The following is a 25,209-nucleotide window of genomic DNA, read 5'->3' as shown; positions in this document are numbered from 1 at the left end:
TGTTGAGGCGTCAGCACCCCTCACCCCTGCTTTGTTCAAGGGTCAGCTATATAATCATTTGGTTGTATCTTCTTTTCCCTTCCTTTTCCTTTTGAATAGGCCCCATGGAAGGGGTGCAGCTGTCAGTTCTGTATCATATCTAGGTTCACACTTCATCCCTGCAGCTCTATCCTCTACTTATGAATGAGCGGTGGCCAGCCTACAGTCACCATCAGTGACTTCCCTCGGAAGCTCCTCCCCACTACTGAACATGATTTAAGGAAAGAAACTGCATGTGTGTGCATGTGCGCATGTGCACAATCAGAGAGAAGTGCTGGATGATTTGTTAATTGGGAGTCAGTGGGTTTATATATAGTATTTCCCTAATTCAAATTTCATGTTTGTCTCTAGGAGTAATAGAATTTTATGATGATAATAACTACCTCCAAAAATAAACACTGTTTTGCCCTTTAGCTTCAGGTAGGCAGTCAGTTCCACTTTTGTGAAATAGTTCATTTTATTTCACTGTCCGTATATTATGTTGTCCATGAAAAATTTCCCTATTAACTTTGTATCAGGAAGATTTCTTTGGGGGAAGTAATGCATTTTCTCCTTTCTAAGTTATAGAAGAAATTGTATTCTCCTTTTACCTAAATTACCAAAAATTCCAACCCAAATGGTAACTTCAGTTATTTCAACTGTCAACCAATATAGGCAGCATGAGAACTTCCTCCGTTTTTTTTACTCTCAGCCCTGTTCTTTTTATTCATATTTCATTATTTTTCTATTTGGAAGCCACCCCGAATCTTTAAGATGAAGAGCCAGGGCATAAATAAATTAAATACTTTCACTCTTAACTAAAAGTCTTTCCAGACTTCATCTCCTATGATGGCTAGAACAAGCCACTGACTATCTAGTATTATTACTCCCACAGGAGCCATGAGGCAGCAGAGCCTCAGTGAAGTTAAGGACATAAAGTTCACTCAGACAAGTACTGAGTGGCAGTCAACCTTTGGGTCTTCTTTCTCTAGGGGCAGTGGTCATTTCAGCCTATCTGGCTCAAACTTTTGTTGGCAGCAGGCTGATGGTTAGATGGCATATGGTTGGCTGTCATAGCTCTTGTCCAGATGAGAACTAACCACTGACATTAGAAACTAGTATTGTTTTGAGCAGTTTTCTTCTTGACGATGAAACAGTCCATGCTTCTATCTCCTCCCCAGATTTTATAACATTCAAGAAGCACATGAAAGAGGCCTCTCTCATCAAGTATTCTTGATTAAGTTATGAAAATGGAATTGAAGCCTGTTCTCTTCCTTCGTATGGTAAGTAACTACTAACTTGGGTAACAGATTTGCCTTTTAATTTCCTTTTAATCTCCTCACAATATTCACAAAAGAAATGTTTCTGGTGTGAAGGTACCATAATTTATAAATAATATCCAGATCTGTCTTTGGAATATTTCCTTGAAAAGGGGAATATTCCATTTTTTAGTGCAATTGTGATTTTCATAAACTCCAGTTTAATAGGTTTTATCTGGCTTGGGATTGGAGTCATTTTGAACTACATATGAGTTTGATAACATAACTCTTCTACTCATTTTATACACCCTTTTAATTCTTTGGTGCAAATTGACATGTGGACTCTGAAAAGTCATGGACACATAAAAGGAAGATTTAGAAATGCCAGATTGCTGTGTAGTGGCATTTCTCTTCATTCCAGAAGCCCTAGTTTGGAGCATCCACCCCTTTTGGCCTGGGCACCAACTGTCTTTAACTAGAAAAACATATCACTTTGCAAATGATTAGAACTGAGTCACCCCACGTGAGCAAAATCCACTTTTAAAGAAAAGGCGATGTTATTAAGTTCTTTCACCAGGATATTATGCCTGAAGGACTTAAAATGATTTGAGACAGTTCACTCCTTTGTTCTCCCCCAAGATCATTTGTTTTTTCACTCTTCACTGTATTTTACTTTTCTTTATATATATGTTCTAATGCATGTTGAAAAGAAAAATTCTGTATGTATAGCTGTGAATATTCATTAATAAATTTCATTTATTCCAACAAATTAGGAAAGTAGGCATATCTGAATTTGTGGGCAGACTGAATTATAGATAACTTTCAAACAAATGTGGGCTTTATTCTTTAAACTACATATAGTAACTCCAACAAAACATTACAAAGTAGAAATCCTTAAGGAGACCCTGTAATAATAAATCATATGAACATTTCGTTATTAGCATATAGATTGGATGTATGTAGGAGCTTGTAAAGTGCCTGAGGTTCACTGAAAATACTTTATTCTGTGTCTGAAAAGTGTACGCAAGATTGAAAATAAATGTTTAAAACACCATATATTATCTACCTATAAATAAAGTGTTTGCAAAGCAAAGGTAAAAGTCGGCCCAGCTCATGAAAAAATTATCAAAAGATTTTAAATTTACTGAAGCTGTAAATTAATGAGATATTACCATGTGTGCATAAATAACTTAAAGAATAAAATTTGCTGATCCTTCTCTCATATGGATATTTGTGCTAATGAATCAGGATCCTATTTACTCTATTAGTCCCCAAAGTAATTGCTTATTTGAAGAAGTTCTGTCTTATGGGTTTTCAGTTAATTAAATCCATTTGCATTTTATGCACACATTTTAAATTCTCAAGTCCTATTTTTCATAAGCCAGATTCAAATATGTTCATGTAATAATACCTCTCATTAAGGCATTAGTCTTTCATTTTTAAAGGAACTTTCAGAATAGCCATATGCATAAAATGCTTATTAATGAAATCCAATCAATATTTTAGAAAAGTCAACCCATTTAATGTTTTTTTTTTTAGTTTAAATTTTCCTATTTGTAATGGTGATTACTATGCTGAACATACTTCCAGTTTCTAATTTTTCGGTTAGCTTAATTTATTCAATGATTTTTTTTTTTTTTTGCTTTGATTTTGCATGGCAGTTTTTTAACTTCTAATATGCCTTTAGAATTACAAGCAACCTTTTCCCAAAGAGTACTAACTTTTTCAAGGTATGTGCATATTAACTGATTGATCTTGCCAACCCAGTGGGTAGATCCCTAAAACACAAAACAAAACTTTGCTAAATCTAATACTGGAGAACAAGAGTATACTAATTCACAAAGTGAGGGATATTTTTAAAAGTATCATTTTTCCCATAGCTTTCAAATACTTGAGAAGTTGTGAATTAAAGTACATAAGTGATAAAAACTAAGTATCTCCACTAAATCCAGACTGTAGAAATCTTCCAGTGCTGCCCTGGCTTGGAAGCTTGAAAAACCTCCTGAATTTAGGAGAGTATAAGTATACAGAAGAGATGCCAGGGAGAGCCACGGGATCCACACAGTGGGCCAGAGTCTAAAACGAAAGCGCGGGGCAAGGCCAGATGCCGGGAAAGGCACCCAGAGGCACCATCTGGAAAGCTGACTTGAAATCCAGTTTTGAAATCATGCCTAACTGAGCTATCTCTAGTGATTATTAGATGTTAATCTAGTTTACAATTTATCTAGGCTTATTAGTTCCTCTGTGCAAAAAAAAAAAAAAAAAATACAGAATGCCGAGTCTGGATACATTTAGGTTCTAATTCCAGCCTAAGATTATATCTGAATCAACAAAGGATATAGTATCCAAGTAGAGAAAAAAGAAGAGGAAGCAAGAAAGGGAGAGAAAGAAGAAGGGTATCTGAAAACCAGGAAGAGTATGAATTATTTTGACCTTTTTTGGCAGTATTAAACAATAAGGCACTTTTGTTGACCTCTTAACATGTGATACGAGTATAAAATGGAAAACGTTTTGATACACTGAAAACCTCATATATTTATAATAAAATAAACAAATTTCATTCAATTAAATCTTATTAATTCACTTAACCAATGATCTATGTAAAGTATAATGCCAATAGTATCCTAAAAAGATAACATTTTCTTTGTAGCTAGAATCGCCCTAAGGAAGCATTTTTTCTCATTTAGACAAAATAGGAATAAAGCACTTGTATTACCACTTGTATAAATTTTTAATACTGAATAAAATATTAGTGTTTAGTGTAATATTGATTCTCAACATAATACTCCTCCATAATAGCATGCTAATTGGTTAGAATTAAATCAGACAGATTCAAAAACCCTGAGAAAAGACCATCTAACACTGGTAATTTTTTTTCATTAGTTTCCAGAATTCCAATTAAAATAGAATTATTCTGCCAAATAAAAGGCCATGGTACAATAAAAGTTCCATGTACTATGTCATGTGCATGCCTTCCTCCTTCCCTGGGCTGCACCCCCACGATGAGATCTAGAAGTGAGGAGGGTGGGAGAGTTCCAATCTCACATTTGTGAGTTCCAATCACACCGTAACAGCCTTCAAAGAGGCAGGCAGTCTCTGTGCATTCCAGCTCTGTAATTTCCTTCCTGTGAGACCTTAGGCATTTTACTTGAAATTCGTAGAGCCACAGTTTCCTCACCAATAATGCTATTAGTCTAATAGTTTCAACCTCCTGGAGTTGTTAAGGAGGTAAAAGAAAGATCTGTAGCAAGTAGAGGTGATCCCCCCCCCCCCCCCACCACCACCACCACCAGGAGACATTAGGTAATGTCTGGAGATAGTTTTGGCTGTCACAACTGGAGGCAGTGGGTGTGATATGGGCGTCGGAGGAGTAGGATCCAGGGATGCTGCAATTCAAGATGCATAGGACAGACCCCCACAACACAGTCCTCTAGTCCAAAAAGTGAATAGTACCAAGGCTAAGAAACCCTGGAGTATGTTGACATCATGTCTGTAATAGCATAATGTCTGATACACAGGAGGCCCTCAGAAAATATTTGTATAATTACATTGTTATTGCTGTCATTTGTTTGACAAGGAACTCTGAATCACCCTCATGGTATCAGGCCTGAGTCCTGTAAGCAATTCAGTAAGCCCACTGCAAGGATAGTCAGTCATGCCTATCTGCTTGGTCATCTAGATGGACTGGTCAAATTGTTAGGTGCCTTCAGGAATGGACTGACCCACTTAATACTTGACTGGTCTACCAAACTAATGGACAAGATTGTACAAAAGTTCATGTACTTTCTTAGAAATTAGGAACAAAATAGGAAGAGTTGAATAAAAAGTAACCTACAAGTAACAGGTGACTATTACTTTTTAACTCCTACTGTTAGAAATGACTCAAGAGTTTCCTGATGATAATTTACTTTAGAAAATAAACTGATATATGGACAAATGGTTAGGAAATATGGTCTTCTGGTTAAAGGAAGATTAACAGAAGATCTTGACAATATCATACACAAATATTATCAATTTCAAATCAACTGAATGCAACAAAATGGTTTTAGCTTCATGTTAAAACAGTTTAGAGTGAAAACTCTTGCTTAATGCAGAGTCAAACAGACCTGAGTTTGAATTTCAGCTTTATAACATTCATGCTGTGTGACCTTGAATAATTTGCCTTCTCTGACCTCAGTTTCCTCATCTGTCTAATAGGCAGACAATTACATCATAGAGTTATTGAGAGAATTAAGTGATAAAGCATTTGACATATATTAGCAGTGAATAAATGGTAGTTATTACTTCTTCTAGAGACCCTGCATTGCCTTGGGGTTCTTATCATAGCTGTTGGTTCTTGTAAGAATCATAACTATGTGTAGGTACTTTTTATTAATGAAGAAAGCTCCAAATACATCCATTGCCTCAATGAACAACAAAAAAAAAAATCTTAGACTTACTTCAATAAAAGTGATGTAAGAAGAAAAAAGAAAAGGTACATATTATATCTGGAATTTCCCAGTGAGAATTTTTTTTAAGGAAAAGGTGGATTTCCTAAATTAAAGAATGAATGATGTACACATCTTTCTGGCATATTTTAATATAGTTGGTAATCTACTTTTTAATTAGCCACCTAATTACAATTCAATAGAAATTTCCCTAGGTGAATGTAGTAACCTACTTCAGAGAGAGAAATGGAGCTCTGAGTGGGTGCTCCTACTGTGAATTTTGACACTTTTTCAGGTTCAATTTGTTCTAAGCCTAACTGGCCCAGGAGAGATGGGGAGAGCTCTGTTTCATAACCTAATAATTCTGACTGCCAGGAAGGTTGATTATAAGGCTAAATTCACCTTTTATTAGTATTTTTATTTATCTCTTTTCTTTGTTCCCTGGAGAAGACCCACTCTTTTTTTTTTAATCTTCCCATCATTCAAATGCTTTCAATGTGAAAATGAAAACGTTTACATATAATCCAAACTATGGTTGCCTTCATTTTCTTAGTGGTTTGCCTTCTTCTTAATTCCAGGTTCCCTTACTTCCAACTCCTAAGAAGCAAGGGACTGAAAGGCATGAGAGGAGACCATCTCAATGTCATAATCCACACTTGCTTAATTCCACAACCAAGATCATGCTAAGAAGGGAGATTTTTTAGTCTATTCCTTAGCAACAGATGTTTGAATTTCCGAAACCCTAATGGTTACTTTTTATCATTAGTTGCTCATGACCTTAATTTAAAATGTTTTCAAACTCAGCAACTGGTGCTATAGAAATGAAATTGATTGCTTTATTGAATTCTCTGTTGCAACTGGCTTTAACTTCGTGTAGTTATAACTTCAGTGTGCTTGCATATAATTGTACACTATTGTCTCTCATTAATTTCTGGCTCATATCCATTAAACGTATGCAGAGAGAAGAGGTGAACTTTTCATTTTAATTAACTGATCTCCTTGCTTTCACCGTTTCCTCCTGCAGTCAATTTTCAATAAAGTATGAGTCAGATCATTTTGTTCCTTGACTCAACACTCTCCAGTAGATCCATTTCAATCAGATTAAAAGCTAGAGCCTAACAATTGTCCTCAAAGCCATATATATTTTAGCCCACCGTGGCCACCATTTCCTGCCCAGACTCTCGCATTCACTACACTCCCATCACTCTGATTTCCTTACAGTTCTGCCAATACACAGACGTATCCCTGCCTCAGGGCCTTCACACTTGCTATTTCCTGTCTGAGACTGTCTTCCCCAGTAATCCACATGATTTGCTTCAAGTCTTTGCTCAAATGTCAACTTCTCCATAACTGACCAGCCTTCTAAAAATTCAGTCCCTTCCCACACTTACCATTCTTCCCTAATTTATTTTTCTCCATAACACTTGTAATCTTCTAATACTTTTATTTATTTATTTATTTATTTATTTATTTATTTATTTATTTATTTATTCATTTATTTTCTGTCTCCCTCCAAGAGAATGCGAGTGTCATGAGGGAAGCAATTTTTGTTAGTTTTGACGGGTGTATCTCAAGGCACCTACTCCAATGCCTGGTATCTGGCAGGCACTTGATATACATTAATTAAATGAGTTGAAGTAGAATTACACACTTATTGACCTTATTGCATTTCCTGCAAAGCCTAATTCTCCTTCTATTAGCCTTTATCTTCTGTTGTTCTGCCATTATAGCTCCTTCAGGAAAACTTTGATCCCACCTAGATTTTGGAAGTAGAAGAAACATTTTTACTGTGTTTCCCTTTAATCACCGATAAACTGTAACTGGGATAAGTTTGCATTTTAGCCGTATTCCTTTCCTATTAGATGAGGAGACTTTTATCACTAAAATAGTGAACTGAGTGGGATAAACTAGATTCCTGATCAGAGCACTCTTGGGTGAATCCTGATCCAATATAAAGAGTGGAGGGAAAAGGAGAGAGAGAGATACAGATGGAAATGCTAAGCTTTATAAATAGCTATTTGAAAGAAAATGTGGAGAATTATTTTCCTTTGGACCTAGGTCTACTTTTCTTAGCACACATGTTCCTAGCATAAATATTAGATCCTTAAACCTGATTCAAGAAAATACGTACTTCCTGATGACAAGAAAGTCATAAATATAGTTCATGACCAAAGATTAGTCACTGTTTATTATTGCTGGTGACACATGATACATTGGGGAGATTTGGCAATATTTCAGACATCTCTAGGCAGCCATTTATCATTTCATAGTGGAAGATGAGGAGGTATTTCTATATTAACAGCCCCTATAAAAGGAAGTGAGTGAAGAAACATCTGATGTGTTTTATCATTGAGAGTCAAAGGAACATTGACAATGTTAAAAATGTGCTGAGTAGATTACAGGTATTGTACAAGTTGGTCTTCTAAACAATAAGACTCCTTTAAAAAAAAAAAAGCAGTAGAAGAAGAAAGGAACTATGTTCTATGTTGCTTAGTTCTCCCTGGTGTCCCTGAATGATATTTCTGGACTTGAACTGAGAAACAGAAACTTGATTTATCTCTAGAACCTGTAACATTTTGAGCAAAATGATGGCCTTGAGACCCTGCTACTTGAGGCCACACCATTCTCCCAGCAAAGGATCACACTGTGGTTAGCAATATGCAGAGACCCAATGGACTCGTCCTCCACCCAGTTTAACAATGCTTCCCTATTTCAACCTATAATTTAGAAGAAACCAAAGCAAAGAGCATGTTAACAACTTTCGCCTGATTATAAAATTCAAGCCTGTGTTCTCTTCATCACTATTATGTCCATGCAAGTGAAAGACATAAAGCTCTTTGGGAAGGGGCTTTAAAATGGAATTGTGGATATGAATGGCCAAGAACTTTATCTTAGAAATTGTGGGAGCCACCACAAAGTTTTTAACATAACCAATAACTTCTGCAATGCTTTGCAGAATTCCGAAGAGACATTAAAAATTAAATAAAGAGCCTCAGCTTGGTTTTGTGTATGCTTCAATAGGCAAAAAGATATATTTAATGCAGAGGGTGTTGAATCTGAATTAGTACAAATATTATTAATTTAATGTTCATACTGCATTTTATGGTTTATAAACTGCTTAGCAATAATTTTATATATTTCCCCTCACAGCACCACTGTAAAATATATCAGCATTTTATTTTTCCCATTTTATAGATGAAGCAACCTTTAATAAGTGATCTATTTCTTTCTTGTGCATATTGGTTAACTGGTAAATGATTAATTTATGTCTGCATGAACTTCATCATGCAGAGTATTTATTTTAGTGTGAGTTGGTATTTATTTTACCCGCAAAGCATTACAGTATCCAATTATATATGCATGTTTTAAAGGCAGTAAAGCAGCCACCGGTAGTTAATGCAACATTAAGTCAGAGATTTTAAATCCACAGTAAATTCTGAGTGAGGGTATTTAAATCAACCAGCCCCTTTCCCTCCTGCTCTCATCCATGTGGGTAAGCACTGGCCCTTCTAAAAATGATCACGTGGCACTCGTCCAGCGACATGGAAAAGATGTGTTGAGATTTTTCAGAGCTTAAAATCTTAACTGTAAAATAAAGAACCCAAAGGTTTATAATTACATTTGGCAAAAGTGGCAGAGTAAACCAATCCGATTATTTCTATCTGCCTGTGGAACGAACAAGCTTGCAGTGGTGGCCTTGCTGTCTTGCCTGTTTCCTCCTTCCCCTCTTATCTGCCTTCGTTTCTTCCTTTCATTTTCTTTTTTAATTTAAACTCAATTTTTCAGCATAGAATATAACACTCAGTGCTCATCACATCACATGGCCTCCTTAATGCCCATCATTTCATCAGTTTTTGCGTCACTAAAATGGTGATTGTGGCTGCTAGTATGGAGAAGTATAACCGCGTATGAGGTATGTGTTAAGATTGAATAAAAAGGATAATGTCTCTACAACTCTATCATTTGCATTAACTCTTCAAACTGCACGCTACTGAGATGTCAGCAAAACTGCTTCTCAGTGATTGTTGGTCTGTGAAGTCCAAGGTTCTCAAAACACTCCCTCAGCACCGACTCAGGAGTGCCCCTCTAATATCATTTCATCCTTCAATCCCATAGAGGACAAAGCACTGGAAGGTTCACTCATTCATAAGTCAAATTTTTTAACTAATTAGAAATAGACTTTCTTTTCATGATAATTTATAGCATATAATTTACCCTTATTGATTGATCTCAAGACTCTTAAACGTAGCCAATAAAGCTAGGAATTTTTAAAATTCATGGCAAAGATTCCAGCCCTAATTTCACATGCAAAAGTTTCTGATAAAGTCTAAATATTGGCATGTTAGCTGTCAAAGGCAGATGATTTAAAACACACTGTGTATGTTGGGTACTTAAATGCTTCCAGAATCTCTTTCAAAATTAAAAGGTACTTAAAGATCCAGGAAGTGATACCAATTTTGTGAAAATATTTTTATTATTAAAAATTTTGTACGTATTTAAATATAAACTCCATCACATCAGATCTACCAGTAAGATAATATGTTATGAGGTAATATTTTTTAATTTGTGTGATTTGTTATTCAGTCTATTAAACAGTGTCTACTTATCAGGGCAGAGATTTTAAAAATAAATTTTTTAAAACAAGAAGCTCAGTAGGTTGAGCTCTGCCTTTGGCTCAGGTCATGATTCGAGGGTCTTGGGATCGAATCCCATGTTGGGCTCCCTGCTCAGTGGGGAGTCTCCTTTCCCCTCTGCCTCCCCCCTCACCCCACTTGTACTGTCCTTCTCTCACTCCCTCTCTCTCTCTCAAATAAATGGAAAAAAATCTTTTTTAAAGAAAATTAAATAAATAAATAAAACAAAGAGCATTTGTATAGAGGAATATCTATATTGAAATAGATATTGAAATACTGTCCTCAGGCTTCCTGCTTATAGACCAGTTAGAAAAGGAATTCACACTCCAGTGTGCTGCTTCCTAATTCAGAGTTAGATGCACTTGGCCCTTAAATGAGCAGAGTGGATTATTTTCATATAATGAAAACTTGATGTATATACATACATATAAATTGAGAGACTTTAGCCATCTTCTCTGCTATAAAAATAGAAAAAAAATGTGTAATCAAAAGAAACATTCCAAATACTAGAATATAAGTTAAATGTATGAAGTATAGAAATTCCATCCTTTTAAAAATCCTTCCAACTAATAAAATATCCAAATGAAATGCTATTATAGCTTTCCTTACATGCTGCAGTTCCAATATCTAACACCCCATGGCTTTTCCCAGTCCAAGACTTTTCCGATGGCATTTATTATTCCCATTTACATTTATTTGCCCCATATTGCAGCTTCTAATTTGGATATATCCTTTTCCCCTGAGAATTCAGTGTCCTCACATAGCCTTACAGGAGAACTGTGAATTTATATCACTTTCTGATGCAACAATGAACTAAATGAGCATAAGACCAGAGAAGACTCTCTCACACCCCCTCGTTTTTCCACCACCCCTCACAGGACATGAAATACAAGTGAACGTCCCATTATTGTAAATGTTGAACTGGGCTTGATTCCCAGTTCTCAGTCTTGTAATCCCAGAATCCATTATTATGGTGTTTCTGTTTTCATCGATTGTCATCTTTTTATGTAATTCTGTTAGCGTTTGCCAAAAAGAAACATTTCGAGGAGGAATTCTTATGTGTAAAAAACTGAAAAATAATGCTCATGCTAAGTAAAAATACTTATTCTTTTTTAAAGAGAGAACTTTTCACCAAATATCATGATTTTCCAGAATTGTATATATGGATAAGTTGCTAAAACTCCATCTTGCTTCTAGATAAAATCAACACAGCATTTATACAATCATTATCTAGCATTTCCATGAAAACTAATAAAAAGTATGTCAGCTTAAAATTTCAGCTTTCAGTCTATACTTTACAAGTAAAAACTCTTACAAGTAAGCATTCTTGCCCATCAGAAGTTGGTACAGAAAAAAAAAAAAATCAGAAGGACAAATATGGGAGGTGCCTTTCCAGCCCTAAGTGGGTGAGGATCCTGGCCTAAGAACACAGATCTCTAGACCATGCAGCAAATGTATCCCTGAAGACAGAAAAATCCATTAGGTTGTCATGGCTTTGAAACATCAGCCAGTTACATGTTCCAAGTTATGAACATAAATTCACTTGGTAATCAGTTCACTGATTAGAATCCTTTCTGCCAGGTATTTCTATCTATCTATCTAGAGCTACAGGGAGAAAATACAGCAGTGAGTCAATATAACTCATTAGTTTCATGAATGTATTTCTTACTATAAGTTAATATACTGGCATTTTGCAATAAAGAAGCTTTTTAATTAATGTAAATATTGTCAGTGAGATCATTTTAAAATCACAAAACTCTCAGCCACACATAACAAGGTAGAAAAATTCCATTTCTGGAACATGAGACTAAAGAGAGTCATCTCTTATCCATATTTGCTTTTGAAATATAGCCACTCCCATACATGCTATCACAATGCCTTCCCCACCCCGTAGGAAACGGAACTAATGCTTGTGAGAAATGTTAGTCTTACACACTATCCTCAGAGAAATAAAGTTACTTGTGCAGGTTTATCCAGCCAGTAACTAATAGAGATAAAACTCAGGTCTGACAAATGCCCCTTAACTAAACTTAGGTCTTTTTTTTTTTTTTTAATTCCATTTACTTATTCATGAGAGACACAGAGCAAGAGAGGCAGAGACACAGGCAGAGGGAGAAGCAGGCTCCATGCAGGGAGCCCAATATGGGACTTGATCCTGGGTCTCCAGGATCACCTCCCCCGCCCCACCAGCCAAAGGCAGGTGCTAAACCACCGAGCCACCCAGGGATCCTCTAAACTTAGGTCTTTACTTAGAATCCACTAATAGCAACACAGGCCTAACTAGAAGCAGATAAATGTCCACTGGCTGCTTGAGAATAAACACTGATCCTATTGGCTATTCCCTCTAAATAGGCCTAAACTCAAATCTCACGCCCAAGAAGTTAGCGTTCTGTAACTGGCACTTTTATCTTCGTGGACATGTGGAGAAACCTCATCTGATAATTTAGCTGTACATATATTTTGGAAACAGATTTTTTAATTAATGTAACACAAAGACATTTGTTCATAGTAAACTTAAAAATTCATTGTATACTTCCTACCAGGGACCTGGAAAAGCAAAGAGAAATGATAATTAGTTTACCAAGCAGTTTCATAGCTGTCTTTCATTGTCTATTCATACCTCTTTATTTGGTCTGGCTCATAACTATGTTATGAGCCCAGTTCCCATTATTATATTTTGTTAATTGAAATACAGTTTTAATTGTTTCCAAGTATGCATTTATATTACTTACCTAGAACTCATCTGAAAAAAGGTCTTAAACCCATTTAATTGAAGCTAGTAGGGTTAGAGGTGAAGGCACTCCTAACTAATTAGGAGCTTAGTGATACACAGATGAAATATTTTGGATTTTGACCATGCATGTTAGGTATCAGGAGTATCCTATTTCCTGTTATGAAAATGGATATAAAATGCTAGAGATGTTTTTTTCATCTTAAAGAATCAGAAATATCAAATGGTATTTATTAGGTCAGTTTGATTTCATTTAATGAGGCTATCCTCCATTTTCCAGTAAACTATTTTGCCTAAACTAGTTCCAACATGAAAACCTTTCTTTAAGAAAAGACCATCACTGAAGACTGACACTATAAAACACAAACAGGAATTCATTTCAGTGTTTAGGACACCTCCTCAATTTGAATAAACTCTTCCTAATATTTAAGTAAAGTCTCTCCCAAAACAACCCATACTTTCTCCTCTGCAAGTCATTCTCCCTACTTTTGGTTTTTCATCCCTTTAATGCTGGTTTGAAGCCACATTCTCTCCCATTCACCCAGGCCTCCTTTCTTTATGTTTCCCTGTATTTGCAAATGTCAGGGTTGTTTCTTTTAGGTATAAAACCCAAAGGGTGTTGTCCTCCTCACTATTCCGATGTTTCTAGGATATAACCCTTAAATAATTTTTTCAAAATTCCTCCAGAAATGAAGTACTTACTAAAAACAAAGGGCAAACAAAAGAGGGCTAGGTCAGACAAGACTCAAATGCAATTTATGCTGAAAATTTTCAACAAAAGGATGAACACTTTTCTCTCTTGGATGCTATTTTGAATGGAGGCAGAAAGATGAACTAAATGACCTCTTGATGATCCCCCAGCCCTGTCATTTTGTGATAATCTTAGCTTCTGGCATCTCATTTTCTTGAAACACTAAAATCTAATCTGCCTTAAGATATGAGAGTGTTTAACAGATGAAAACCTTTTAATGGAGGAAAGATTCTGCTTGTTTTCTTGGAAGTAATTTTCTTAACAATTGCTTACATTTATATTCAAGGCAGCCTATATTGAATCATTAAATCCAAAGAAAATCATAAAAGAAAAATTAGCAGACATATTATATAACGATATGCAATTTATTTCTTGACTTTTGCCTTTATTGCTCTGCATTGGAAACATTTACTCTTATCGACATGGTTAAAGGATTCATGAACTCTACTTTCTTAAACCTAAAATCATTCTTGTTTTCTGTACCACAATTGTTCCTATTTAACACAGGTGTTAACACCAGTAGACATTTTACTTCCAAAAGAGGTGGTTTTCTGAGCAGAGTTGCCATAGAGCAAATTACATCTGACAAGTAAAGATTAGCAGTAGTTAGATTAAACAGACCTTGAGCCTGCCATTTAATCTCCCACAACTGGTTGTGTGTGCTAAGCCAATGATGATACTTGGAGGCAGAGCAATTAGGTTATTAGTTTTCATTACATTTTAATCAGCTGTTTCAGAACCGGTGGAAAACTTTAGATGTAAACTGAAAAACAGCCCTCTCCCATATCAAATGGATGATCTCCTTGACTCTAGATTTAGGTGCTAATATTATTAATTACATTACCACTACTACTAATGATGATGATAAAAATGTTCCATAAAAACTAGCTGCCTGGAGCTAATCTCTGACAGAGCTGTCCATAGATTATTTATAGAGAATCATCACAACAGTTCCCTGAAGTTTTACCAAAATAAAAATGGTGACTTATGCGTATATTCTGGGACTTTCTTTTTTTTTCTGGTATTGACTGGGAGCATCCATGAATATTTTCACAATGAGTTGTTCAGCATTTGGTTGATTATTTTTTGTTGTTGTTTGGTCCAACTGCAGTTTGGATGATAGAGAATGAACACAGAAAACCATAGCATTAATCTTAGACTGTAAAAGCCCTATTTGTATTGTGACACAAATATAAATGTAAAGCAAGCAGAAAAAGTGCTATGTAAGCTCTTTTCTGAGCTTAGTATTGTTAGGAAATATTTAACTCTTGTTTGGTAGTTTTTCTATTATGTGTACAAGTGCAAAAAGAACTAGTCTAGACTCCAAAATAAACCTCAAGTTTCATAGTGAACTATTTTTACAAAAATTCATTGGTTCCTCCAGTAAATGGGCAGTACTGAACTTTATACAATTACAATTAAGAAGCAAGAAATATAGAATAAATATTCAGTATGTACCTGAATTGTATTGATCAGCAAATATTTGATATAAGGTGCTAAAAAGGAAAAGCCCTAAGCCCTATATTATCATCATCATATTTCTTGTCTTAAATAAATATACATCTCATGCATCGAGTAGTGGGATTATATACCTAAAGAGGGTAGCATTTGGTTGTGCCAAATATAAACCATGACCACCACTCATATCACCTAAGCCTCACTTTATTCAAACGTGGAAAGCATTTTTCATGCAATGTGCATAACTGGAATAGAACTGCCAATAACCACAACCTCTGGGGCTTTTTGATAATAGCAATGAAAGAACGGTTGGTATTTACTGTATCAGGCAAACAAAGGTAGATCACCATGCCATTCTGCTAAATAGTAATCAACAAGCTTCATCCATTGCACTGAATAATCCCTGTGCCAAATACCACTGGAGACCACACTGGAAATGCAGTTTCTGGGCGATGGTTTTACCCAGTTGGCCTTATGTATATCAATCAAGCAGTTACCCTAGTTTTCCAATTCTTTCCTCGATGATATCAGATCTAAGATCTTTAAAATGTTGGAAGTCCTGTAATCTGCTCTCTGGGGCTTTCACCTTGGGATACAGGAAGGGATTATAAAGTCTCAATTACTCCGATTCCCCAGCTTCTAAAGGCACAGCCTGAAAGTGGCCAAAAAAGCTAAGTCAATGTCATTGTACAATTCCTAGTTAGCAAGCAGCTCTAGAACTAAAGACTCCCAAGGTTGAGAGGAACCTTAAAGGTCATACATAATGACCCTATACTCCACTGATCACTGATGACTTAAGTGATGTTGAAACACCATTGATGATAGGAATGAATCTCTTGGCCTCCCAACTTCAAATGGCCTTGGTTGATGGAAAGTCCTTACATTTACTCTACTGTGGCTGTAAATCTCCCTTACTGGCCCTAGATGTAACCTTTGAGACTAACAAAATGTTTATGTCCTCTGATACCCCAAGAAGCTCCTTTCCGATGCTTCCTCATTCCCTTTGGTTTCCTCCCTAAATGCCCTAGTCACTTTCCTCAGAACATGGTCCAATTTTTTTAATATTTTTCAAATTCAAGGTATGACTGGACTCGCACAGAATAAAATACAATTAGCAATAAATAGCCTTATTCCAAGCACTGTCTTGCTGTTAATACTGAATTTGCTTTTGTGGCAACTCTATCAGAATGATACTTAAAATTCCTAAGTGCTTCTCAAATATCTAAGCAAAATCACATGCACCCCATCCTCTACCTGTGTAGCTGGGCTTTTGTCTCTTTGTTTTTGACCATCATAGTTGACATCTATTTCCTTTAATGTTACGCCACCAAATTTGTTCCATCCCATCAACTTTGATTTTTTTTGTTCTTTTGGAATGGAGAATGTATTCTAATCCTGTCATCTCACTATGTAAAATCCTAACTTGTGTCATCAGTAAACCTGACTAGCATATTCTCTATTTTAATACCTATCCTTTTAAGTGTTGACAATAAAAGGACTGAGGCATCACCATTAGAAATGTCCTTCCAGACACCCATTGATCATTCATTTGTACCTTATAGGTATGGCTATTCAACAAATTGCCAACACCCTGGATTTCTAGCACATATATCTCCATCTTAGCGACAAGGATGCTCTGCAATGCCTCAGCAGATATCCTAGTTACCCCCATCGGTTTGTCCATTAACCCTTCAGAGAAGGAAATGATGTTCATTATCTATACGATCTTGTTTCTGTTCCATGGTAAATCATTTGGAATCTGGCTGTGAGCCTTACCACAGTTATTTGAGGTTCTCACTGAAATGTAGGTTTTAAGAAACTGCCCCCTCCCCCTTTTGAAAATCAGATCCACATTTGCCAATCCTCTGTTTCTGCCAATTTGCCAACTTACACTTTTCCTATTTTCTGCAGTACCTCAAAAATGGTCAACAGTGGTTTTGCAGGATTAATTTGCTACAGGGACCTCAGCTTATTCATTGTCCCTAGAACCTAGCACAGTGTCTAGAACATAAGAGGAATCCTACTATTTTCAAGAATCAAAGCACTCAAAACTTGGTATTTTGGTGGTTATATTCATGTTTTAAAATTCTGAAATGGGGGTTGCCTGGTGGCTCAGTCAGTTAAGCGTCCAACTCTTGGTTTCAGCTCAGGTCATGATCTCAGGGTTATGAGATCAAGCCCTACTTCATGCTCTGCACTCAGCGTGGAGTCTGCTTGTCCCTCTCCCTCTTCTCCCCCACCCCACACACACACTCACTTCTCTCTCTCTCTCTCTCTCTCTCAAATAAAATATTTTAAAAAGAGGAAAAAATAAAACTCTGAAATAAGAATCACATATGTCTCAAGACCATATTCATTTATACATTACATCAGAATTTTGACTCACATGCCACACTTACTGAACACCCCTCCAAATTTTATTCCTGTGATTTTAAATGAAATGCCCCAGGTTTCCAGAAGGACCCTTTGGATTTCACCTGGATACATCTGGGCATGAGTATTCCTGCTGAGGCTCAGAGAAAACCATAGTTGAATTGTTTGGGGGTGGGGAGAGAGAAACGGGTGGAGACATTAAAAATTATAAGAGGAAGGTGAAGCAGGGCTTTGGGGATGGGAGGGATGTTTTCAAGTAGGTTCCTTGAGGCCTCATACCTCTGCTCCCTTAGCACTGCTCCCTTTTTCTGTTCCTCTGCTCCTGTTTTTCCGCCAGGGCCAATTCTCTTAGGACCTGGTCCCTCCTCTACTAGCATAATATAACCTACACCTCTCCTTTTATCAGACTCCTTAACGAAATTTAAGCCACAAGGAAAGGAGAATTTCAGGTGGAACAAGCTTATTAAGTAGGTGATGATGACCAAATCTCACATTTCAATAAAATCCTGGTAATTAATTGAGATTACTCAAAAGAATTATAGGACTCCTGGGTGGCTCAGCGGTTGAGCATCTGACTTTGGCTCAGGGCATGATCCCGGACTCCTGAGATCAAGTCCCACATCGGGCTCCCTGCGAGACGCCTGCTTCTCCCTCTGCCTGTGTCTCTGCCTCTCTCTCTCTCTCTCTGTGTGTGTGTGTGTCTCTCATGAATAAATAAATAAAATCTTAAAAAAAATTATAAAAACACCAACACTATCTCTTTACCCCAAGGTTGCAGTCATTTCTAAGGGATTGAAAAAAGGTGATGCGCAGGGACTCGGCTCCTACCCCTGAGAATCCTTGAAAACATCTAGAATGTCAGCAACCTCTTATCCTCTCCTTATTCATCTTCTCTTCCCTCTCAGCAACAGTAGTCTATCATTTCCAGTCTCTCCTTGACACAAAGAAAATAGAAGTCTTACTATTCTGTTCTCTTTCTGATACATCAGTGTTACCATCACCTCTAAGTTGTGGATCCATTTTTTATTGGAACAATATGCTCCTTGAGCTTAAAAAGCAAGCAAACAAACAAAAACAAAACAACAATAACAACAACAAGAAAGCAAACAAACAGAAACCATGTGTTTCCTGACATTCTTCTCAGTAGGTCTCAGGTTATCTGCGGGTTTCCCTTCATATTTGCTATCCTCCTCTGGACAACTCTTCACCTGATTTTTCCCAAGGCCAATTCATAGCACTTGAGCCTCTGATCAAGACTGGCCATTTTCTCAAAGAGGGCCTGCCTGACCTCCCTGAAGAAACCACACTGCGTTGCTCTTTCTCTCCTGCTCAGCCGTATTTGTCTTAAAAGCACCACTACTGCCTGGAATTTGTTTATTTGTCCTTCTATCTCACTAGAATATAAGCCCTCTGAGAGCAAGGACTTGCCCTTGGTCACATCAGTGTGCCCAGAACTGTGCTGCTACATAGAAGGTTCTCAATAAATATATGCCCAGTGAATGAAGTGACAGAAATACAGACATTGGAAAAAAGGCCACCTAAAAATCACCAGAGTGGTTTCTTCTTCGTATTCTCCAACTTTCTTTCATCTTTAGTTGTGCAATTATGTACAACTCATTTCTACAGGATAGAAATGGCATGTTTTAAAATAAACCTTATTTCATAGATTATAATATAATCAGAATTGCTTTGATCATCTGAAAATTACTCTATAGACAAATTAAAAATATAGAGAGGTAAAATTTAAAAGAAATTACTCATAATCCTAATACTAGAGAAAACTGGTCTTGAGAGTTTGGGGTATGTTTAGAATTTCTGCAAGCTCCTTAATCTTTTCAAAACATTTTCACTTTCAAATTGTTATGCTGTAGAATTCTTCTAATCTGTTCTCTGAACTTTTAAAAATCTGTTCTCATAAATTTGACATATTTGTCTGATACTTTTCAGGCTTTCTATCCCCATCACAGTTTTTAAAACTACATTTTTATTGTTCTATAAAATTCCTGTTACTTCTGCATGGCCAGCACGTGTCCCCCTTATGAATTAGACTTTTTTGAAATATCAGTTCCTTCATTCATTTGCTCAATTTTTTTAAACAATAAAATTGCCAACAAAGCAGGTCAATAACCTATCAGATGCCCTGAGTTTACCTGAAAATGAATTCCAGGATAGCTGGTGAAAGACTACCATCAATATAGTATCTCACAAAATAACTTTGTCCTTTGGTCTTAGGACTGTTATACCGTTATGGATATACCATAACAATTAAGGTAGTGGGAAAATGCTCAAAAAAGACTGCCTAAGAAATCTTCATTTACTCATCCATTCGGCAATTAATTACTGAAGAACCATTATGTGCCAAATACTGTTTGAAGCACTTGAAATACCAAAGTGAAGGCAAAGGATACAGTTAACACTTGAACAACACAGGAGTTAGTGGCACCAACACCCCACAGAATCAAAAATCCACATATAACTTCTGACTCCCCAAAAACTTAACCACATATAGCCTACTGCTGACTGGTAGCCTTACCAATTAACATCATCAGGTAATACATATTTTGTATATTACAGCTATTATATACCTTATTCTTACAATAAAGTAAGCTAAGGAGAAGGAAATGTTATTAAGAAAATCATACAGAGGGTTACCTGGATGGCTCAGTCAGTTAAGCATCTGCCTTCGGTTCAGGTCATGATCTCGGGTCCAGGGACTGAGCCTGGCACTGGGCTCCCTGATCATCGGGGAGCCTGCTTCTCTCTCTCCCTCTGCCCCTCTCTGCCCTGCTTGTTCTCTCTCTCTCTCTCTCTCTCTCTCTCTCTCTCTTTCTCTCTATCTCTATCTCTCTCTCTAATAAATGAAATCATTTAAAAATATCATATGGCAGAGAAAACACATTTACAGTACTATACTTATTGAAAAGAAAAGCCATGTTTAAGTAGATCCATGCAGTTCAAACTTGTGTTGTCAATTGTACACTACTGAGGTAAAACACACAAATTAATTATTTTGCGGATTGTTACCGAACACCTACTAGGTGCCAGGTGCTATGCTAGTCACATAAGCAGAAAAGAATCATAATGTCACAGATACAAGACACACTTGGCTTTAAATCTCTACTATGTGCCAGCTTAGAAATTGCTGAATAATTTACTTCATCTATAAACTGAGAATAATAACACAGACTTAAAGGACTACTATTAGACTTAAGAAATTAAATCATAAAAAAAAGAAATTAAATCATCCAAGGTACTATAATCCAAAGATGAGCAAAATTCCCTATTCTCAAGATACCTGATGTCTAGTACAAAATATACTTTATGTAGGCATTTCACAGTACTTGTTGAATAACATTAAGTGTAGTTCTAACTACACTCTCAACTAAATGGTACGCTTCTTTGTACACCTATAATCCCTACTGCAGTATCTTATGAGTAATGGAGCACTCAACAAATGTCAACTACATAACAAATAGATGTTTTACAAGTAATTCTTCCAGAATATTGCCCTAAAATGATGAAATTCTCTCTTAAAGCAGAATACTTACTTCCAGAAATTTCATTTTAGCTTTAATCATGTAAATTCTCCTTTAAGTTTGAGAAATGAAAGAACAGATTAATTTCTGCCTATAAAGTAGGATTATAATAGATATTATCCCCAATGTTTCAAGTTTTAAATAAAGAAGCTTGAATGACCTGAGAGAATTTTAAGTTGGACCTGCCATGAAAAAAATCACAAGTTGGTCTTTGCTCTTCACTTCGAATTAGTGAAGCTTCTTTGTCCAGAAATAAGTAACCATTTCACAACTTTGGAAATGTTTGCACATTCTCCTCCAAGCAAACTAACTTTATAAAAAAGGGCTGAAGGAGCTGGGGTTTCTGGTTTCTGTGGCATTGAAACCCAAAAGCTGCAAGTATAAACAGTGACTAACATGTTAGTCATAGTAAGCAGCTGTTTCTTAATAGGACAAGAAATAACATGTTTAAAATGCTGCAGGAGAATTAGGAGAGACAAAAGAATTTCTTATCTGCTGAAAGTAACTCTAACTCAGGTAATTCTAGAAAAGCATGCAGCGCAAACATCTTTTTAGGATTATAAAGCTATCCTTGACGTGACTTTAATTAGTTTTTAATTATGTCTTCCTTAATAAAAAGTGGATGGATGAGATGATTTTCCAAGGTCCTCTCAAATCTCCGGCAGCTGTGGAGACTTTGCTCATGTTCCATGTGACCCCTAGAGGGCAGCGGTGGCCCAAACAGGAAAGGATTTTTCCATCAGTCCCGTATCCCCTCTGGCGCCAGCCTGAACTCCACTACCTTTACCATTTCTCACAGACCTGTTTTCTGTCAGCCAGTTGGCAGTGGTATTTCTGAGTGTTTATTTCTGAGTACCTAACTAGCAAAATCATTACATATTAGGAAAGAATGTTGCATGAAGTAATATTTTTGCACAAACTGAAAGAAAAGAATGTGCATGTCCCTTAACACACATACTCATCCTAACTGTCCTTTCATGCATCTTTCATGCATTTTGGAGTGGACGATGGCTTGAGACAGTTGGGATAAAATTATAAGATGTGTCAAAGATAAGAAGTCAAAATTTTTTTTCCTTTAGTTGGTTTGAAATAAACCACAGTATTGCTGAATGCCTATTCATTCATTCATTCATTTATGCACTCAGGAGTTACCAACTGTGTAAGAACCATGTATCAGATGCTGCATTTAATAATGTGTGGAACAGAGAAACTACTGCAGGGAACTTATAATTAAGAAAGGGATACTAAATTACGTGATACAGGGAAGGATGACACAGGAATGTACCCAACTAGCTACGAACCCTGGCCGTGGTGTAACATAAAAATCTTTGCTCCTTTTACAAATGTTCTGGATTTCTTTTGGAGGCCCACAGGTCTGAAGAAATCCTTGTCCTGTTCCAACAGAACACATAACTTTTTGTTTAAAAGGTGATGACGAACCACAGGAAGCTTCCTAAACAAGGAGGGAGGGAGAGCCTGAGTGTGCACTTTTCTGATGCTGAGTTTTCTTTTTTAGTTAATGTTGCTGTTTAAATATTTTATTCTGCTCAGAGACATTTTTATGCAAAGGGTGCAACTTTCAAAAGAGACTTTTTTTGCAAGGTTCCCTAAAAGCCTCTTATAATACCTGTGAATCTATCTTCTGGGATCTCTTTTATTGTATTCAGATTATTTGCTGATTAAACTTATTTATTCACTTTCATCTTGTGAAATTGGAAGCAACATGCACCTCAGGTATGTGAAGAAAAAGATTAATGATGTCAGAATTATAATTCAGTCAATATTTGCTGAGCCATTTGGGTTTTCTGTATGGAACAGAGGGTAATGCAAATTGTCTACCTATACAGCAGTGAGTGGCCCTGAGAACATTCCTGCCGTAACTTTAGGGAGACAAATGGTGTGGTTTACGTGATTGCTTGTTCATGCAGATCACTTTGGCTGGAAATTACACATATTTGCAATATTTCCTGGGAGAATCCTGCCATCATATCTGTATCTGTGGTCTGCATTACAACCAAGACTTTATTGAGATGTCAGAAAATGGACTTTTAGTCCTAACAATGTGTGATAATCATTTATGATGTTCTGACTCTAGATTAGGAAGGACAATTTGTTTAAGTACGCTGAAACTGGTGGATATTTAAGTGACATTGTTTTGAAGAGGTAAAGTAGCGGGATCATAGTACTGTCAGGTAGGATGATGAAGCCATGACCAACCCAGGAAGGGAGTAAAACTGTTAGAATTGGACCAGAAACCATAACATATTTAAAACTATTCCTATTTGCCCAGAACTGACTAAGCAAACTGTTATTTCCAGAGCTATAGTAAATCATCTTAAGACCTTATCAAAGGACAGATAAGCTTCTAAATACTTGTCAAGTGGAAAACTTCTTTAGAAGAAAACAGAAAATTTTAACTGTTTGAAAAAGATCTAGACATTTACAGTAGACATTTTACGAGGAGGAGAAAGAGCACTATGTAATTTGCTTCTTCCCAAGGGTGTGGAAATTTCCCATAAAAGGAAAAAAAATTGTTTGTAGAAAGAGTAGGTATAAGAGCCAATTTAGACTTCTAACTTTATTTTGCATTTGCAGTTTGAGAGGAGTCTATAAAATGGCTACTGGTAAACATTAATCATTTCTCTCTCCTCCGCTCTTTCTGTGTGCTTGTGTTTAAAAGGAATGTATAACCATTGTGTATATTTTGATATGTTATCTGTTGTAGGAAATTGTCTCCTTTTTCTATTGGGAAGAGTTATATTGGATGCCAGAGATAACTGAATGATTTTCATGTTGGCTTCAACAAGAATTAGACTACTAACTGCATATAATCAGCAGACTTTTTCTACCACATGGCTATTTTAAAAGTTTCTATTCACAGTAGTCCTACCGTTGGATCTCGGGTGCAGAAAAATGGCCAGTTCTTTTAAAAACATTATAAATGATCACTACATTTAATGGTTGCATTCATTTTCTCACAAGGTAGCCTGTATGTTGATGTAACACACACACACAGCAGTGCTAGTACTCTGTGCAGGCAACGCATGGGTCTCCTTTTTAGGGAGGAGGAAGCAGAGCCCCAGCAAGGCCAAACAACACATCTAGAATCACACAGCTAGTGAGCGGTGGAGTCAGGGTTCTGATCCAGGTGTGCCCAGCTCCAAAGTCACACTGCTGCCAGAAAAGCACTTTTCTTTCCAGTGCTACTACTATTCTAATCTGGGCTTTTCACTCCCTAATTGTTCTACTTTAAAACTCTAACAGGCAGTTCCATGCTGACTTTTTTTGCCTCACGGTTTCATATTTTCATTGAATATAAATTTTCCTACATGCCCCAAATGATGTTGGTGTGTGCTGTTTTGAGTGTAATTTGCATGGCATGGCACAGTGCCCCTTGAGCATTGACAGAGGATAACTGAAGTCCTCTAGGTTTTTTTTTTTAAAGATTTTATTTATTTATTCATGAGAGACACAGAGAGAGAGAGAGGCAGAGACACAGGAAGAGGTAGAAGCAGGCTCCATGCAGGGAGCCCGATGTGGGACTGATCCTGGGAGTTCAGGATCATGCCCTGGGCCAAAGGCAGGTGCTAAACCACTGAGCCACCCACGGATCCCAAAGGCTCACTGTTGAAATTTCATGATTCCAGTTGTACCTTGCTTGTGTATACCACATAGTAACAGGTTCTTCTGGCATCCATCACGTGGCAACAGTGAACTGTATGAAAGTCTAGGAGTAGAAGGCCCTGGGGCTTCCTGGATTACTAGGAAGCCCCAGGGCTTTCTAAGAAAGGCAGCTGCGTCTCCCCATTCTTGGGTTGACTGAAGGGTTATAAGAAAAAGAGGGCCTGAGTAAAGCACACTCGACTCTCTGAGTACAGAACAGAGTTATGACTCCCTTACCCATAAACCCGATCCCAAGTCAATAAAAAAATGAGGAAGGGCTACAGAAAGAAGCCTGAAAAAGACTCCACAATCCTGCTCTCAGAGCCGGGACACGATGGTGACAGGGTGTCTTCCTGAAA

At 36.8% G+C, this 25,209-nt stretch overlaps 1 protein-coding gene across 23 annotated transcripts in view; it reads left to right on the top strand.

Moving 5' to 3' along the window:
- The window catches only part of RHOBTB1 (Rho related BTB domain containing 1), a 118,897-nt gene that overhangs the window by 14,065 nt on the left and 79,623 nt on the right, over positions 1 to 25,209 (top strand). For all 23 annotated transcript variants that reach the window (XM_026013506.2, XM_072756104.1, XM_072756111.1 and 20 more), the window contains exon 2: positions 1,200 to 1,301. The gene's annotated coding sequence lies outside the window, so the exon portion shown is untranslated. The remainder of the gene's footprint in view (positions 1 to 1,199; positions 1,302 to 25,209) is intronic.

This window comes from Vulpes vulpes, chromosome 4 (assembly GCF_048418805.1).
Source record: "Vulpes vulpes isolate BD-2025 chromosome 4, VulVul3, whole genome shotgun sequence".
NCBI classification, from domain to species: domain Eukaryota; kingdom Metazoa; phylum Chordata; class Mammalia; order Carnivora; family Canidae; genus Vulpes; species Vulpes vulpes.
This window is presented reverse-complemented; position numbering and strand designations above follow the sequence as displayed.